This window comes from Puma concolor, chromosome B2 (assembly GCF_028749965.1).
Source record: "Puma concolor isolate L17-30 chromosome B2, mPumCon1.1.hap2, whole genome shotgun sequence".
NCBI classification, from domain to species: Eukaryota; Metazoa; Chordata; class Mammalia; order Carnivora; family Felidae; genus Puma; species Puma concolor.
Genome location: NC_141671.1, coordinates 77,866,305 through 77,886,204, shown reverse-complemented (window position 1 = coordinate 77,886,204; position 19,900 = coordinate 77,866,305). Strand labels below are relative to the sequence as shown.

The 19,900-nt window shown below is 40.5% G+C and overlaps 1 long non-coding RNA gene across 1 annotated transcript; it reads left to right on the top strand.

Moving 5' to 3' along the window:
• The first annotated feature begins 1,240 nt into the window (after window positions 1-1,240).
• On the top strand, window positions 1,241-10,628 carry LOC147581064 (uncharacterized). The gene is made up of 2 exons (XR_015251372.1): window positions 1,241-7,585; window positions 9,139-10,628. It is a non-coding gene; the product is annotated as an uncharacterized LOC147581064 (long non-coding RNA).
• Window positions 10,629-19,900: the final 9,272 nt, after the last annotated feature.

Here is a 19,900-nt window from a genome sequence, read left to right as displayed (position 1 = left end):
AATTCGTCCTGATTTATTTAAAATCAAAAATATTCTGGCAACTGTGCTTGAAATTGGGATGAATCAGGTGCCCTTTAGCCTAAAGTTTTTCACCATGTTGAGAAATGATGTGAAGAAAAATTATAGCAGGCAACACTTAAAATACTATCAATTAAAAACTTTAAAATATTTTATGATTTACTCTTAATGTCTTTAACTCTGATATAACTATTTTTGTTAATACTATTCTTTATGTATACATATAGATATACTCATGATTTTTAGGCAGTTATAATTATATTGGAGGTACTTTGGGGATTTTACTGTCTTCTTTTTTTTTAATATTTTTTTAATGTTCATTCATTTTTGACAGACAGAGAGACACAGAGCATGAGTGGGGGAGGGGCAGAGAGCCAGGGAGACACAGCCTCCAAAGCAGGCTCCAGGCTCCAGACTGAGCTGTCAGCAAAGAGCTCAACACAGGACTTGAACCTACGAACCGTGAGATCATGACCTGAGCTGAAGTCGGCGCTCAACCAACTGAGCCACACAGGCGCCCCGTTTTCTTTAAGATTATTGACAAATACTTCCATAGGTTTACATTAGTCACCGCTGTTATGATGGCCATGCAAGATTAAATTAATTTTGATCCTATCACATTCTTTGGCAGCAAGTTACAGAAAAACTCAACTCCGACTGCTTAAGTTGTAAGAAAGTTTAGTATTTCACAGATGTGGAATATTTCAGATGCAATGGAAGTTGCAGCTCTGGGTTGATTGATTTAGTAACTCAGTGTTGTCATCAAGGACTCCGGTTTTTCCATTTCTCTGGTGTGTTCTCCTCCATATTCATTTCCCCCTCAGGTGTGTCTGAAGATGGCTGCAGCAGTTCCAGGGACCACATCCAGCACCATGCCCAGGATCAGAGGATGAATTGTTTCTTCCTGTTTCTTTTACTTAAGCAGAGATACCTTTCCCCAGAACTCCTGAGAAAACTGTTCCTCTCATCTTAATGGCCAGAGTCGAGTCCTATGGCCATTTTATAAGCCAATTACTGGCCTGGGGGTAGAATTATTATGGTCAGTGTAGACCACAATGTCCCCTGTGGACTAACCATAATTAGATAACCAATTGCTTATTACTGAGTGTTTAGGCTGTTTCTTGTTTCCATAGTACCCGTGATACTGCTGGAAACAATCTGATTTATGTCCTTTCTCCTCTCTCCCTCCTTTCAAGTTTTCCCAAAGATGGAATTTCTGGGTCAAAAGGAAGAAGTATTTTTACTGTTCTTCCTATGTGTTACTAAAATATGCTTCAATCTGGTAAGCAGTGTACCACAGTGCAGTGGCACCAGCCCTTGAGAATCATGTTGTGTTTTTATCTCTAAAATATGCTGTCGAGTAGTAGGTTATTACTGGTTTGACTTACAGATCCTTAATTACGAGTGAGGCTGAACATTTTTCCGTAGTTTGTTTGCTCTTATTGGAATGTGTTCCCTTAGAAGGTAGCTCCCTCTGGCACAAGAGTCGGAAATGTTGAAGTCTCAATCCCCCAAGTAAACTTGGCATCTGGCTCCACCTCTGACACAGCAACGATGGAACTAGAAACTGACTCAACATAAAGTAAATGCTAATCATCCAGAGACTCAAATGATCCAGATGGAACCCATGGGAGACCCTTAACAGAGAAATGTCACCAAGGCTCTAGGCCAAACGAAAGGAATTGCAGCACTTGGAACAGGATCCTTGGAGAGCACTTAAACACAAATTATTTTTATTACCATATGAAATTACTGAGTTAGAGGCATCAAAAAAATTTAAGATGATATTCACATTTAAAAACTTTGAAGAATGGCCTTATCCTCAAAAGACTGTCTCTGAAGAAAATGAAATGAGATAGAGGGCTATTTATGCCTGGGGTTAGCACAGGGTTTCATAGCAGACCCATCTCCCTTCATTGAAACAAAATAATCTTCGGAAATAATTTTGTTTTGGATGGTACAGTTGTCTTTGTTTTAAACCAGTTTCCTGCTTCCCGAATATCTTGATTCCATAATACAGTAGGCTTAAGATGTTTATGTTATCATTTATAGGGAGTGCCATAGAAGATTCTGAGGGATCTCTGAGCTCCTTGACATTGTTTGCAAAATGTTGTGTGCATGTGCATTTTTCACAAGAGCTGCCCATGGCTTTCAGACCATAGAAAGTCCCAGAGACACCCTGCTGCTGTTCTCATCCGTTTCCAATTTTTACTACAGCCCCCGGTCACCCTTCTCCCACTCTTCAGTTTGCTTCCTTTCTATTATTTTTTCACTCAGTTTCCCTGAAAAACTAGGGTTTTGGCTTGGGCTGCCCTACTTAGGGTTTCATCTCTCTGCTAGTTTGAATATTGTATGTGACTCCTTTTTCTTCATACAGGATGGCCAGGGAACAGGATTTTCTGGTTAATAGGTTACACTGAACGCATAACTTTTAAAAAATGTCCTAAAACATATTCAAGTGTATTAGATATTATTTATTCATTCTTTGGCTGACAAGTCACTCAAGGATCTTTGGTTGTCTCATCTCAACATTGTAAAAATTACTTTTCTTTCAATGTAAAAGTAAAGCGTCACTTGTGCTTTCTGGAGTTTTCTTTGGGTTCTTTGCATTTATGAAGTGCAACAACATTATGGAAAGCCGACAATGCCTCAAAGGAGGAGAACCTCTTGCCTGTCCCTCACCACCTCAACAGCATCATTCTGGCTTTAAAAATTAGAAAAGCACATGTATTATCCTTAGCCCTAAAAATACTCCACATACAGAAAAAAGCTCTTGTTGAGTTCAGAGACTACAAAATTTTGGATGTTTGTTTCAGTACGAGAACCTCAGGAGTATATTTTTATCTATTCTAGAGAGTGACAAAGAATAAAATAGAAGTATAAAAGTAGTTCTTGTGTTTTAGAAACAAAGAGATGTAAGTGGAAGGATAATCAGAAAAATAGCCCTCTGTCAAAAGAAAGAGTCAGAAACACAAAGCCTATAATAAAATCTGAATCAGTGGAGTACAGTGCAAAGGGGACAGCTGCCTCCTTTATTTTTAAAGATACGATCATTCAGGGGACAGAGAGAAAGGCTCTTATGTACTTGCCAGATAGGCAACATGTGATCCCTGGCAGAGGACCCCATCTGGGTGGAATATGGAGAGACAACAAAGGGGCAGGGGCTTTTACCTTTTCTGTAAATCCTAGACCCAGTGCTTGAGAACTTCGTGGCAAGAGTTTGTGCAGAGATGGGCTGTAGATTCTGGAATGCTAGTGCCCTCTTGCCTGCTGACCATGGCTGAGACTTGAAGAGGGAGCCCACCTTAGTGATGTCTGTGAAGTAATGGGTGAGATTTTAGCAGTTGTGATGATTAGTGACTCAATGCTCCAAGGAGGGAGAGTCTACCCCATACCTGGAGTTTGGGGGTAGGGGGTGGTGCACATTGCTAGCTACTGTCCTCAGCCATAAGGCACACTCAGTGACATCATCTTGCTTAGGAGGGTAGCAAATCAGGAGAGAGAGAGAGAGAGAGCACTTTAATTCCACAATGTAAGGTGGGTATTTATTAGTTGGTAACAAAAATGTGCATCTGGGGAATTTTATTTCTGGAATACACATTTCTACACAGGCAGACCCACTCTGAATTTAATTATTTTCTCTTCCCATTCACATTGTTTTCCCTGTTTGTATTTAATATATTTGATGGTTTTTTGCTGGTATTTGCTTTTCAATATTGTCTCTCCTTTTCTCTGAGTTCCTTCCAATGATCACCTATTTCTCGCTTCTTTCCTTTGTCTCTCTTCTTCAATAACCTCTTTCAGCCTTTTTCTGATCAATTCAGTGAAGCCTGTTTTAATACTGTTTAAAGCCAATACTGTTTAAAGCAGGGTCCCTTTTGTTTTGGCAATTAAGAGAGCTGAAAATTCTATGTAAAAAATCCCTCTCCCTGGAGTTGCCAGGGTGGCTCTGGTGACATTGAAGAGAGCTGAGCTCTGCCTGGGAAGATGGACGGGGTTTAGGTAGCTGAGAAGATGGCATACAGTATGGAGTAGGGCTAAAGTGAAGGCACTTGCATATATGACTTTTACCAAATACTTGGCACAGTTTTCTATGTACAACTTAGTTTTGAAATCTGAGAGGGGTTAAAATGAAGAAATGGTAAGCCTGCATTAGGATTTGGGTAGCTGGAAGTGTGGTCTGATCCTGAAAAGCTTAGGCACCTATGGGCCAATGCATAAAGAATGAGAATGAGAAGAAAAATTCTAGAAATCTCTCAACATGGTGAGTGCAGGAAACAATGGGAAATTTGCTTCCAAGCAAGCCTGGATAAGACTGTGTTTACAGCTGTGAATGTAAACAAGGAAACCGAGCACAGTGCTCACAGCATGAGTGCGACATCATGTTTTTGTTACAAGGACTGAAAACTATGCATAAAAATTGGAAGATTATTTGGTATTTAAATACAAATGTGAACTTAGTTACAAACCTCTAAAGATGCATTTAATTTTACAATTCCTCTTAACTCTGGCATCTTGTAGCAGGTATTTATTCTTTAACCACCCGTGCCTAATTTTTGACCTATCAGGCTTTGTACTGGCTCAATAAAGTAAATAGATATTTAGGTCAAACCAGAAAGATATCACAACATTGCTTGAATGTTATGTGCCCAAAGGGAGAAGGCTGATTCTGACAGCAGGGATTATAAATGTTTTAAAGTAATTAAAACCTGACTTGCCTTACTTGATGTATGCCGTTTTCAAAATGTCTAATTGTTTGCACAATTTAAAATAAGGGGAAAAAACATGGCAACTTTACTGAGCCAAGAGGGAGTTGTTTGAAATGGTTCAAGTTATGTTTAGATTCATGGAGGGGTATTTGAAAGAGCTCTGAGGCTGCTATAAAGGATATTTTTTCAGATGATTAAATGCAAATATTGTTTAAAAATGCTTAAGAAAATGGTTTTAGAATAAGCAGGAAATAAGAAAAGATGGAGTGGGTAGCACAGGGGTGAAGGAGGGGATTGTCTGGGAGGGATTTCTTCTCCCGCAGTGACCCAGTCTTGATCTCACAGGATCTGAAGAGTCTTTGTTCTTCTGGAACTCACCGGCAGGAAGGAAGATGAGGACGCTGAGGCAGCACTTAGGCCTGAGGGAACACCCAGCCAAGAAGTGCCTACGGTGCTCCCTCCTCACTTTCCTCTCCGAGCTGGCAGGCAATGCCTACTTTCCCTAGGATGCCTGAGGTTTCTGAGTTCACCCGCGTACACAGAGCCCTGAGCAATTATGAAGACCCATCCAGATCCCCACGTGTCTCCTTTCTAGTATTTGACACTAAAACCGACATCACAATGCCCACACCAAAAGACCAGCTGGAAATCACAGCTCTGATACCTCCTTTCCTCCTAAACTCTATCAGGTTGAATTTGGCTTATGTTTGAATTATATTGTGTATGAGGTAAGTGGAGACCTACTTTAGTCCTGGCCTTTTACAACTCATGGCCGGGCTACTTTGCGTGTTCGATATCGGTAGGTGAATTTGGAGACATCAAAGTGTCTTGTGGCTGAAAAAGTTCAATACTCAGAAGTGACACCTGAAGTGACTGTCCTGAAGACTTGAGGCTGAAATATCCGTTAGCAAACGTTGGAGCAACTGTTCTCCGTGGGGTTTCTGCTGAGGTTGAAGTGGAGCCTGGTGCAATGTCCATTCATATCTCAACATTTTTGCTTTTGATCTAACATGAGTTCAGAAAGGAGAAAACTAGCCCTGAATTGGAGGAAGTTTCAGGAGCTTCAGGGAATTCTGCTTCCCATGGGTTTAAATCATCTACTTGCTGACAAGAATGTTTTATCAAGACAAGAGTTCTCTTTCAGTTCTGAGTTTAGACCCAACTTGAAGAGATTCTGGATTGGAATTGTATTTAGCGTTGGCAAGGGAGAAAAGGCGTAGGAAAGGACTTCTAAAGGCTTCTTGGACATCAAATGGCTATTTCACAACAACTTTGTGATGAGTTAAGTGTAAATGAATCAGAAACATACGGACCAAATTTCCTTTGAAATTCACATGGGTTTAAGAAATTAAGGCAAAAAAGTTCTTGGCAAAGAGTATTTTGGGATTTGCCAAATTCAAGCCATTTGAGAAAAAGTTGGAGACACTCTTTATGGACCCTAGAATGCCTCTGGGCTCCATCTTTGTTCCTTTCTCTTCTCCACCCATTCATCCAGGTGCTGTGCATCCTGGAAAGCTTCGGGTTGGCCCAAAGTCAAGCACAAGGAGGTCCCCAAGTGCTCTCCTGGTCTTCAGGGAAAGACCAGAGCCATTCTTTAGAGGCAGCAGCAGAGAACTAAGCTTGATTTTGGAGTCAGAGGAGCCAGCTGTTTGGATCCTGCTCACATAGGTGCTGCCTTGGAGAGGGGGATCTCATCCTGGCTCTTCAAGAAATTGTGTAGTTGGGGGAGAGGGGGTTATATTTCAACTCTTTTAGAAAAGATTTGGCTTCTCAGTGGGGAGCACTTATTCTGGAGGCAGGTGGAAATGTTAGGCAGAAGAAGTGACTCTTTCTCTGGACTTGGTCTTACTCCCATTGCCAAAGAGGGAGCCTCTATAGGGCAGAAACTCTGTAGTGTTGTTACTTGTTTACTGCACACAGACTTTCCTATGGGAGATGTCTGCAATGGTTGTTGTACTGAATTGAGAAAGAATTACAGAGGAAATGGCTTGCAAAATTACAAAGCAATTTTTTTGGTGAGAATCAGGAAATGTCATCACAAGAAAGGGTCATTTCAGCAATGCTTTGGGATTTGGAAATCACTTACTTGTTGTAAAGAGGCTTTCACTGAAATGTAATTTTTTCAAATGGAATTTAACCTGAAAAGTGGGAAAAGGGACTGGAGGGTGGCACTTTTTGTAAGAAGAATAGCATGTAGGTAGGTAGTATCCAGCGGGGGAAGAGTAGTTAAGGGGGAAGACAATAAAGAAAGGAGGCAGAAACCATGATTTAGAAATGTTACAGTACTGGGGCACCTAGGTGGCTCAGTAGGCTAAGTGACCAACTTTGGCTCAGATCATGATCTCATGGTTTGTGAGTTCAAGCCCCGCATCAGGCTCTGTGCTGACAGCTAATAGCCTGGACTCTGCTTCAGATTCTGTGTCTTCCCCTCTCTCTGCCCCTCCCCCACTCATATTCTGTCTCTCTCTGTCTCTGTCTCTCTCTCTCTCTCAAAAATAAACATTAAAAAAAATTTTTTTAAAGAAATGTTAGAGTACCAAGTCATCCTGTTTCTTGAACCACAGTGTGGGTCCCCTTTCTTCCAGCAACACATTTACTGGGCAAGAAGAGCTTGTCCCCTCTTGGCATCCAGGTTCAGCACATTCTAATGGGGGCAGCAACTAAAGTCAGATGAGCCAATTCTCTTTTCAAGGACATGAACGTAATACCTGGCCCATAATAGGTGCTCAATAAAATTTTCTCAAATTGATTAAAGTTGATGTTTCTGGATGGTTTTTAGCTAATACTGAAAAAGGAGATGGCAAAGAAGACTGAGAATGAGTGATCCAAGAGGAAGGAAGGCAACAGAAGCCAAGAGAGTGAGATATCGCTAAAATAATGAAGGAAGGTCATAATGTATGTTGAAGACACACAGAAGCGTGGTAAAAGATTAGAAGCGTTCTGATTTAGCTGCCTGGGAGTGTTTTCTAAACTTTCTAAGGGAGATTTCAGTGGGGAGAGAGAGAGAGAAAACAACCCAGGAGGAGAGAGTTTGTGATAGGGAAATAGAGACAGTAGATGTAAATACTGCCATGACACATCCCACTCTTCTGTCCGCCATTGATTCCTTTCAGCAAACATTTGATGAACACCCACTGTGGGCCAGGGGACGAGTGAAGCAAGTGGATACTGCCTTCAGGAAACTTGGGGTCTTTTCAGAGAGAAAGGGCAAGCTCAAAAATAATGAACGCAAGCTAATTAGGAGAAATGAGAAAAGGGATGCACAAACTGCTCAAGTCTGAGGAAAGAAAAGCTTCCTTCTGACTAGCTTGATAGAGAAGGTGATGTGTGAGCTCTCAGCCTTGCCTTTCACCTTCAACACGCCTCAGCTTCCTGGCCCACCTGAGCAGTGCCCTCCAGAATTCAGCTTGCCACAGAATTCAGATAGTTTCTCTTTCAATCCTAAGGCAGATGCGACGCAAAGTCAGACTGAAGCCCTGGGCCAGGACCACATGAGCACCAGTCTGGGAAAGCTGCTCCTTAGCGAGGAGAAAGGACTTGTCAGAGTGGAGTGTCCCAATGTGTGTGTGCCCACTCCACACCCCACCTTCAGTGATGTCATAGTGACCCTCAGGGCTAACTTGCAATTAATTCATTTCCTAGACATCTGTATCTACCATGAATGTATGTGAGCTATTTTCATTTCCTAAGAGCAAGTCATAAGAAACCAGTTTTCATTAGTTCAGGTGTCTGCCTCTTCCAACTGTTTATTTTTTAAGACAAAGGCAATCTGCTGTGTATTTTCTTGCTGGCTTTAAGGTCATCAGGTTCCTAGGCTCTAGGACCCTTCCTTTCAGTTTTCCTCCAATACTAAGTGCTCTAACGTGGCCTTGTCCCTCAACCCAGCTCTCTCTGTCCCCTTTCCTTGTTCTTATCCACTCAACCCTCCATCCTCCACCCATTGAATTCAAGGGAATCCGGGCATCTAGATTCCTCCCTGGAGTTGTGGGGAGCCACAAAACAGGTATATGACAGTCTCTCTTCAGGGAACTTCAGGGCTTCTCAGGATTCTGTTTAGTTTTATTGAGCTTTACCTACTCCTTGGACCCTTGCCATTCACAATGGCTTGCTTTTTCCATAAGTGGTCCTGTACAAAATAATAGAATTTCTGTAAAATTACTAAGCTGGGAAAGAAAAGACGTTTTGGCAAAATTTGAAACATAAGCAATGTTTACTTTTTAGGAGTGTTTTTACAGAGCTAAAGTCACATTAGTAGTGACTTGAGAACATTAAAACAATTTGTTTTGCTCATAAAATGATCATATTTGATATATCCAATATAAAATATATCTATTCAGAAATATGACTTATTCAGAAATAATGGCAACTAGCTAAAGTGAATTTACTTTTACATGTTTTCAATTTTTTACAGAAGAAGTTTTGAGCTGATGAGCTCTGAGGAATCTGGAAACTCAACGTTTTGCCGTCATATGAGCTGGCAAAAAGAACTTGAGGACAATACCCCAAACATGCTAGAATGATTCTTGGGAAATATAAAATTAACAACAACAACAACAAAACAAAACAAGCCTACATTTTCTTCCAGTGTTTCTCCTGGGACTTTCTGTTTCCCAGTATTTTCGCTTGGCGTTTGTAGAATGTCTAATGACTTGTCAAACTTCTTTCTGTGTCAGACCCCAACGGGCAGGTTGTTCTCTCTGCCACCCTAGATCTAACTTCTGGCTTATTATTTCTTCCCTGGTCCCCTGCTCTCAAGCTCTCTTTCCCACATTTTGATGCATTTGGTTATTTTGATGCATTTGAAGGAAAAAGCTCAGGTGTGCAGTTTTTTAGTTATGCAGCTGCTCTCTATGACTGTAGAGTTGCTCTGTACATAGACAGATGGTCTTGGAGTCACTGGGGAAGCACAGCAGTGGTCTGTTAGCAACCAGGCCCTATTGGGGTCAGTCTGTGGTCCTTCCTCAGTCGGGATTGCCACTAAGGAAAGGTTGTGGTTAAGGGGGCTTGATAGTTGGTTTTTAGGAGTGTGACTAGATGGCAAGATCCCTGAGGGCAGATAGATTTTATTCATCTCTGTCTCTGCAGTGTCTAATTTTGTATCCAACACATAGTAAGAGGGCAATATTTGATAGTGTTCAAATGAATGAACAAAGAGTTTAAATATTAAAGGGCCTTTAGGTAATAGAGTCTTCAAATGTGTATGTATATTATCTTGAATTTCAAACATATTGCTGCAGGTACTTACACCAATTCTATAGTTATAAACTTAATAAATTGTTGCCATTGTACCTAAAAAGAAATAATGATATGAAGTATTTAGTTGCTGTCCTAATTTTTAAAAATCCACAAGGAGAACTTGGATTCTTTGGAGGTGAATGTGAACATAAAACATGACCCTTGAAGATATGCTTGAAAATTTAGTTTTGCCAAAAAAGTCGTTTTAATCAAGAAATTCCCACGAGTTATATTTCTTCACGAAATATTATGTTTTGTTAATCCTGATCCTCCAAGAAGAAGATGTTAAGACAGGATTAAATCTGCAAGGATTTTATGGACAGAAGTGGTCTGTATGAGAGAAAATAGGGAGGGCTGGAGATGGCTGGGGGATCACTTTGCCAGTCTGATCCCCTGTGAAGACAGGAGGAAGAGAAGGCTGAATGGAGGATTCTTAACGAAGTTTCCGTGAAACAGTTCAGAGTCCTCCAGCCACAGTCCGCTGTCCCATCAGTCACTGGCTGGGAGCAGCTGCCGAGAGGTGTGGTATGTGGTCAGTTACAAAGTCTGCATGTAATGGGAGGTCTGCGAGCACATTCTCATAGGGTACCATACCAGCCCAGGATTGTTCACCTCCAGATTTCTCTTCTAAGTAAATGGAATAAATGTCTATCTTTTTGAAATCAATGTCACTTTTGGTTTTCTATCACTCACATCTAAACCTAATTTTAGTAATATAGGCAGCTTTTTCTGAAATGAAGCTTAGGGAGACTAAAAGTGACATGCTTCTCATGACATAGATAATAAATGGTAAATTTAGGATTTTAACCAGTTCTCTCAACTTTCAGGTTGAAAATTCTTAGTATTAAATTTGAAGTTCATGTTAAATGTCACCGTGCCACAATATTCTTGCCACTACTGATTTAATATTATATTAAGTATATTATATATATTGTATATATAATATTATTATATTTAATATAATATATATTTAGCTTATTTGTACAGTTCTTAGCTTAGAACCATGTTTATGTGAATTTATAACATTCCATCTGATGACAATGATTAAGCATAGGAATGAAAATTTTGTTATAGTATATTTGGTCATATCACAATTCTAATTGAATGAATTAATGAGCAAGAAGTCTAAGGCTTGAACAAATGGCCTTGTGGTCTCAGACTGCGTGGAGACTTACTTCAGAAGACAGAGATTTAAACTCCCTTTTTAATATATTTATATAAAATAAAGATAAGCCTGACTTGTCTATTGCAAATGAGATCATATTGCATGAATGTGATTGTTATATCACATTCCATTCCACAAGGTAATAGAAAAAACATAAAATTGTTACAGAAACATAAAAAGAGAATCACACGTATGAGATAATTCATGTAAAATTCCCTTTAAATGTAGTGGCCACATGAGTTGGCATTAAATATTTGAACAATAAATCCAGGAATTATGGGTAGACAGATGATAGCTATGGTGCTTAGCTATTTAATAATGTAGAGAGACTTTTGATATTTCTGAAGACTCAACTTTTTTGGATGTTTAGAAGGAGGCATTTTAGGGATGACTGATACTATTTTGGGCAGCTATATTTTGGGAACTAAATATGTTCATAGCCACAAAGTACACCTTCCTGAAAAATAATAATGTGACCAAAATTTATAGGTTCTGACAGATAGAGGCTGTATGGTATAGTGGTAGCAGTCACAAGCCATGGGTTCAAGTCTTAGCTCAGTCACTAACTAGCAGTGGGACCTCACACAAATCATTTAACCTTCCTAAACATCAGCTTCATTCTTGGTAAAATAAAAGATTTGGTTTTGCCTTTCCAGAGCCACATTCACCTTCCAACTCGAATATCCTAAATTCTACTGCCATTTGTGCAATACAAAGTTGAAATATAAGACCTACGACTCCAGCATGAACAGTTGCTCATGGAGTTGAAATTTTGATGCATTTGCATTGAGGAAACACCACACGGGGGAAATATTAAGTGGGGGAAAGCTGACATCACATTTGGGCTGGGGGCTGACTTGTAAAACAGAGGAATGGTGGGTGCAGAGATTATGTTCCTTCACTCTGTGAAAGTTTGGAGTCACAAATGCCGTGTACACATGATTCAGATGAAATCTGAAACAATTATTAGATATTTTCTAACTACCCAGGGGTTTGTAATTGTGTTTGACAAAACACATGGTTGACATCACATTTTTCAATTTTCATCCAGATGTTAGGTGTCATATGAGCCCAGCCAAAGGCGGTCCATACTTCACAAAGGCAATTGCAAGTGATGAAAAAAATCAGTTCCTTTAGTTGCCACAGAGAACATTAAAAAACCAAATTATTGACTTGGGCTTGACATTAGTATGGTTGAGTTCAGCCAAACTGAACTATGTTTTATGGCCTAACTGGGTGATTATTGGTTAAGATCCTTCCCTTTGCTGTTTATGCTATCAGTCTGCCCCCTCCTTTTTTTTTTTTTTTTTTTTTAAAAACATATATCCATCCTCCTTCAGTTTCAGCAGACAGCCTCACTCCATGGTTTAGGACTCTTAGCAAATGAGAGAAAACCCAGCCCAAACTAGCCTAAGCAAAATTAGAATTTATTGGTTAAATTAACTAAAAAGTCCAAGAAAAGACCTAGCTTCAAATGAAGCTCAGAACAGAGCCTTGATCTATATCACTAGGATGTGGTTTTTCTCAGTCTTTCCCCTTAGTTCCATTCCTTCTTGTTTATCCCTATTGTCAGAGAGGCTCTTCCCCCCATGGAAACAAGATAACTCATATCCTCTCTGCTTGAAGCACTGGTGGGAAAGTTTACCTGCCTCTTAACCAGAAGCCTCAACAAATATCCCATCACGTGCTATTAGCTCCAGTTGCCACACAGGCCTAACCAGTTCCTAAAAATGGTGGAATGTGATGTTCCATTTTGGTCAGGACTGGATGGTGAGCTCCACCCCAGAGTCACAGAGTTTAGAAGGGAAAGAGTGGCTCTCCAAGGGAAATCAGGGTTTGGTTACCTAAAGAAGGTGATATGGCTGCTGGGTGGCCGAACCCAGATGTTCTCTGCACTTGGAACCTACTTCATCGAGACAAATGCAACCTCTTTTCACTTCTTGGTTCATACTCTTTCTTGCCAAGGTCCTGGGAGAATAGAATATCCTCTCCCAGTTTTCCTCTTTTCAGGATCTGATTTCATTAGTCATGGTTACTCTTTCATATGTCTTCATCTCCTCTCTTTGTGCTGACTCTTGCCTCAGTTTATAAATACACTCAGGTCTATCTTGTCATAAAACACACACACTCACATTCATTCATGATTTTGACCTATCTCCCCTTTGACCTGTCATCTGATATGTTGCTTCTGTCTCTCATAAGGGTATTTTTAACCCCTTAAAGTGTGCATATACGCTTGTCTCTACTTTTTTTCCACATATTACATACTCCCAATCTGCTTTTTCTATACCTTTATGACACTATACTTTCTATATTAGCAAAGGTTTGCTCATGAAGACAGACTGTGTTGTCAGTATTTTGAGCAGGAAGAGATTTAATATAGGGTATTAGAGGCATTCACTTTGGGGAGCAGATTAAAGAAGCTGCTACTAGCTTTACAGAGTTGTAGTAAAATACAGCCAAAAAGTCAGCTGCCTGCAGAGTGAAATGGATAATTTGAAGACATTGGTAGAAGCTTCTGGTAGATCTCCAAGACCACTACCTACTGATGCTCGTGTACATGCCCTCAGGGAACCACATCTTCTCTGCCTTCTAATTCGCCTGTAAGTGCCTTCTATTTACAGAATCTAAATGAAACATTACTGTCCAGGGAGTTGGAGAGATGTAGTTTCTAGACTTTCAGCCCCTGCAGTACAGCTTAGAAGAGTGAAACCAGTCCTGAATATTAATAGACTGTAGCTGGCACATTATCATGCTGAGGCACCTTGTTCCTTCCTCCCTCTTAAATCTTTCTTGCTCAGAGTTCTGTCCTTGAGCTACTACTTGCTCACACTGTGAGCTCCCCTTGAGTCATCTCAGCTACTCTCATCATTCCAGACACCTGCAGGCTACTGATGACTTAGTCTGTAATTCCTCCACAGATTTTCCCAGGAGCTTCATGTTAATAACAACTCTCTGCTGGACCTTTGTATCTGATTCATCAACGAGGACCACAAACTCAACTTGCTTGAGAATGAGATCTTTATTTTTGTTCCCAAACCTGCTCTTCCTCCAGATTCTCTGTTTCCTTTAACCAGATACTCAGTCAATTGCTAAATCTAATTTTTAATGCCTTTCTATCTTCCCCATCCCTACTTTACTGTTCTGTCTCCACAGTTCATCAGCTTTACCTGGGTCACCACAGCCTCCTACCTGTACTTCCTGCTTCTAGCCTCACCACCCCCCGCCCCCCCCCACCCAGGAATCTGTTCTTCAGAGACTCTGAAAGGAATGATCTCAAACACAAATCTGCAATGATTCTCTTTTTTTTCTCAGGACCCTTGACTGGCTATTTTAAGGCTGGAAAAGGGAGCAGTAATTAGTCACATAATTCTCAATAATTCATCAAAGAAAGTAAACAGATGGGCTGCAAATATTCATACAAAAATGAAGATGAGAATTGGAACAGAGAGAGAAAAATTATATTCCAAATGCTCTGGTTCTAATTACCCAGAATGAATGCTCCAGCATATCAGTTGAGGTGTCAGAGAGGGAAAATCTGATGAAGAATCCAATCTTTTATGGTCTAGTTTTTAGTATGGAGTTTATTAGACATCTGGTTAAGTTTGCAGGCCTTATATTGATTTCTCATGTATTCTTAGTTTATTTCTGATTTTCAATGTGTGGACCTCAATGTGTGGTCTCTTTAAATACCAAATAGAATATGATGTATGGGAAGAAGATGCTCAGAAGAAGACAGAGACTAAGGGGGAAATAACAGCTCTACTAGATAAAACAGAAGCAAGAAAAAAAATCCTCTAGGAAGAAAAAATATCCACCTGTCTTCTCCTATGCCAAAATGCATTTGGTTAACTTGAATCAAAAGCCTCACTGATAGTGGTGTTCTAGATAGCTTCCTTCATCTGAGTCAGTTTGAGTCTGTGAGGAGAAACAATACAAGTAATATATCTAAATGTTACTTGGAGGGGCAGCAGTGTAGAGGGAAAAAATGTTGATAAAGTAACCTTCTCTCCTGGAAGTAGATATATTTCTATATGCATGTAACATCTGGATGCTAAAACTTGGCAATGATCTCTTTAGCTATCAATCCTGACTTGTTTCCTAGAGAGAGGGCTTTCTTCAGTGTTTTGAAGGTTGGTGTGGACCTAGGTCTGCTTTGTCTACGCCATCTCTGTATGTTTTTTGCACCTTTGCTTCCTATCCTATCAAAATTCACCCTCCTCTCCCTCCTCATTGATCACCTCATCACCAACATTTCCACCACCACTCCTCCTCCCCGCTCCTCCTCCTCCCCCTCCTTCTTCCTTCTCCTCCTCCTTCTCCTTCCTCCTCCTCCTCCTCCTTCCTCCTCCTCCTCCCCCTCCTTCTTCCTTCTCCTCCTCCTCCTTCTCCTTCCTCCTCCTCCTTCCTCCTTCCTCCTCCTCCTCCTCCCCTTCTTCTCCTCCTCCTCCTTCTCCTTCCTCCTCCTCCTCCTCCTTCCTCCTCCTCCTCCCCCTCCTTCTTCCTTCTCCTCCTCCTCCTTCTCCTTCCTCCTCCTTCCTCCTCCTCCTCCCCCTCCTTCTTCCTTCTCCTCCTCCTCCTTCTCCTTCCTCCTCCTCCTCCTCCTTCCTCCTCCTCCTCCCCCTCCTTCTTCCTTCTCCTCCTCCTCCTCCTTCCTCCTCCCCCTCCTCCTCCTCCTCCTCCCCTTCTTCTTCTTCTTCTTCTTCTTCTTCTTCTTCTTCTTCTTCTCTTCTTCTTCTCTCCTCCCCCTTGCCTCCTTCCCCTCCCACTCCTCTTTCTTCTCCTCCTCCTTCCCCTTCTCTTCTTCCTTCTCCTTCTTCTTCTTCACCACCACCACCATGCAGTGGGTTATCTATTATGGATCATTTAAATTCTAATTCCAGGGGCGCCTGGGTGGCGCAGTCGGTTAAGCGTCCGGCTTCAGCCAGGTAACGATCTCGCGGTCCGTGAGTTCGAGCCCCGCGTCAGGCTCTGGGCTGATGGCTCAGAGCCTGGAGCCTGTTTCAGATTCTGTGTCTCCCTCTCTCTCTGCCCTTCCCCCGTTCATGCTCTGTCTCTCTCTGTCCCAAAAATAAATAAAAACGTTGAAAAAAAAATTTAAATTCTAATTCCATACTGGCATTTGAGACATGGAAACTAATGGAGAATTACATAGGAAATAAAACAAAAATTTTTATTTTAACATTTAAAGCAAAACTACTGATGAATTTTTACACCAATTTAAGGATTAAATCTCCCATCAGCTGTTTAATATTTTACCTCTAGTATTGCAAGCATCGTATATACGCAAAATTACAATCCACCAGTGTATAGCAACTTTTTAACATATTTAGCTCGAGCCTCATTAAATGGTAAATACAGTCTCTCCAACTTACAAAAGAAATGAGGAGGGGAAAGTTGGACCTTTTTAAGAAAAATTGTTAATGTTTATTTATTTTTGAGAGAGAGAAGGAGACAGAGCATGAGCAGGGGAGGGGCAGAGAGAGAGAGAGGGAGACATAAAATCTGAAGCAGGCTCCAGGCTCTGAGCTGTCAGCACAGAGCCCGATGTGGGGCTCAAACCCACAAACTTCAAGATCATGACCTGAGCCAAAGTCAGATGCTTAACTGACTGAGCCACCCAGGCACCCCGGAAAAGTTGGACCTTTAATGCTGTTAACAATGATATTTGTATTTATTTGTTTATAAGATCTTTTTGAACATTCAAGCTCTCAGCCCATCCATGCATAAAGTCAGTATGGTATGGTGGTTAAGACCACAGGTTCTGGAGTTGGATTGCTTAGGCTTTTCCAATTATTAGATGAGTGAATTTGACAAGTTTTTTTTTTAACCTCTCTATGCCACCATTGTTTTATCTCTAAAATGACCATAGTGGTAGTTCATGACTTGTGGGGCTATTGTGAGGATTACATGAGTTGATGTGAATATAGTATTCAGATATACTCCTGGCATTAAAGACCTACATGTAAGACATACTTAAAAATGTATAATTGAAGACCAGCCTAAGAACTATTCAAAATTACCTTACTCATAGTTTTAGGGCATTTCTTTGGAACTTCCTCTAGTGGCCTTTTTCCTGTCCAAAAGGGGAGTTCATACTTGTTCTAGAATGCTGATGCTAGGAGCTTCTTAGCAAGCAGCACTTTTTTTTTTTAAAGAAATGCTTTATAAAGTAGTCTCTCAGTTTGAAAATCATTAGGTATTCCTTCTAGAAGTCAGAGACCACATTCAAAGCAAATTATATGCATGTTTCTTAAAAGTGTTAATGTGCTAATCTGTTTGTTCCCTGATCTAGGCAGAATGCCATAGTATTCCACATGAGCAGAATACCATAGTTCTTGAAGATTTCATATAAATATTACCCACTGTGTTTCACATTTCCAAGTGTTATACTTCCCCATTAAAGTCAACAAGCTGGAACTGGCATTGGGATAAGTAGAATGATTTCACTTCAAGTTACAGCCCCAAGTCCTTCTAATAAGGAAAAGTTAGCTGATTAGGCTATTAATTCTTTGACTCCAGTAAACATTTTGATTCTGTGTTATAAAAATTAAAGCCTTGCTTACAAGACATAAATTTTCTACCTTTCCCTTGGGAAACATCTCTAAATTTTTCTGGGGTTCACAGATAGTGCTGTTAAAATAAGGAAAGGGAGAAGCCATCCTGGAGAAGCCAGACAGAGTGTACTTTTGATATGATAGAAAGGGAATGAGACAGAAACAGTGCCAGAGAATGAGGTGAAAAGCTGCTTTGGTTATACTCAAGAAGGACTGCGAGGTAGAGGGATGGATGTAATCGGACATGGGAGATGCACTTTCCCTCTTTCATGGCTGCGTGTCTTATTGTACTGTACTTTTATAAGCTGATGAATTTTACTACTCAAAATGATGTTGACCTTCTGACCTTAGCTGAAATCAGGAGATTCCCAAGCATTCAGATTTTGTACAACTTCTCCAATTCATGTTCCCAGTCTTAAGTAAATTGTCGCAATTGCATGTGCTCAAGTTTTTCTTCCTTTTCCTTTTTTCCCTCCCTGCCTCCCTCCTGCTGTCTCTCTTTCTTGCTCTCTCTCCTCCTTTTCCTAGCCCCACCACTTTCTCTTTTGGTTTGGCTTTCCTTCTTATTTTATCCAAAACAACTCACCTCTTAAAAATAATAATGATAATTTATGCACAATTGTGTTTACAAGGTATTCAAGGGAGCACGATGCTACATGTTATACGTGAGGGTTAACAATTGAGCCATGGGTTAGGGATTTAGACATGCCCATGTGCCCATTCTTGGCCAAGGAAATCACTTTTGCTTCAAATGTACTACAGTACTCTATAATCTGAAACTTGCCATAATTGACATGCTTGCATTTGGCCTCAGGGCTTGTTCAAAAGTGACTACATTTTCTTGCTCTCTACTCAGTAGGAAGACTCCATATTCCTTTAGACTTCTTATAGTTATGTGGTTTCACTACATTGCTAATAGTGTCCTCTCCTCTATTAGAAAGAAAGTCACTAAGTTTCAGGAAAAGGAGCTAAATCAATCATTTACAGTGTATTGCCCCTCTGGCTTTATATGAATTATTTTAGGATTAGGGTTTATTGTTTCTACCTCCACTAATCATCTATGTTATATTTGAAATTAAATAAATGTTGAGGGGTGACTTGGTGGCATGAATTAAAGTTAGTCACAAGCCATTGAATAATTGGTGCCAAAGACTCATATGCTGGTGGGCCCAGGGTCTCCTTACTATATTCCCTCCACCTTATCTTGACTACTGATGATGTTTATTTAATAGGACTTGCAATTATTATGTTTTATTCTGACTATAAAATCAACATAGATTTTTGAGAAAATTTGGAAAATCCTATAAAGCAAAGAGAAGCAAATAAAAATACTCATAATCTCAACATTCAGAGATAATACCCTTGAACATTTTGGTGTTTTTACTTTCAGCTTTTCTTTTATACCTCTTACATTTGTAACCAAATTGGAGTCTCTCACTCAAGTGTGGCTTTATGTCTTGGTTTTGGTGAGTTAGCATTATGTCATTGATAATGACATCAAACACTCTTCAAAAACACTGTTTTTTAAGATGCCTTCAGGTTTGTACTATGATTCTGTGTATCAATTTGCAGCGATTCTGAGTCTTTCCCTCTTGGTAACAATGCTGGGATCAGATTCTGTCCTTTTCAGTCCTTCAGCCTCCCCACAGCAGGAGGCAGCTGGGATGGTAAAACTGAGAAATAAGCATCACCAGAGCATGGTACATCTTGGTGCATTCACAGCCTTTGTCCCAATGACCCATCGTCCAAAAGTAGAAGGATCCTGGTTTGCCCCAGTGATGAGGCCTATGCTCTAGTCTTTCAGTTCCAGGTTGCCAAAGAACGAAATCACAGAAAACCCTCATCCTATGGACCTCTCCGGCCATCCCCACCTCACCTTCTGCAGGTTCTCCCTACATCACCTTGTTGCTCACCCCACACTCTTGCACACTGTTTCCCCTTCAGGACATGTGCTTCTTCCCTCCTGTTTTTTCCTTTCTGTTCACTCTTTATGTCTCAAAATCTGTTCCTTAATGCCCTCCCCAGTTCACCACAGAGTTAGTGGATCTTTCCCCTGTCTTTCACAGAAACCTCTCCCTCTTTCTTTTAGGTAATTCTAGAAGTTGTTTTATTGTTTCATATTTCTGTCTCCCTCCCTACAGCAGTGATGTTATTTTATTCATCTTTGTAATTCAGGCACCTCTCACCATGTTTGACACCCATAGAATGAATTCAGT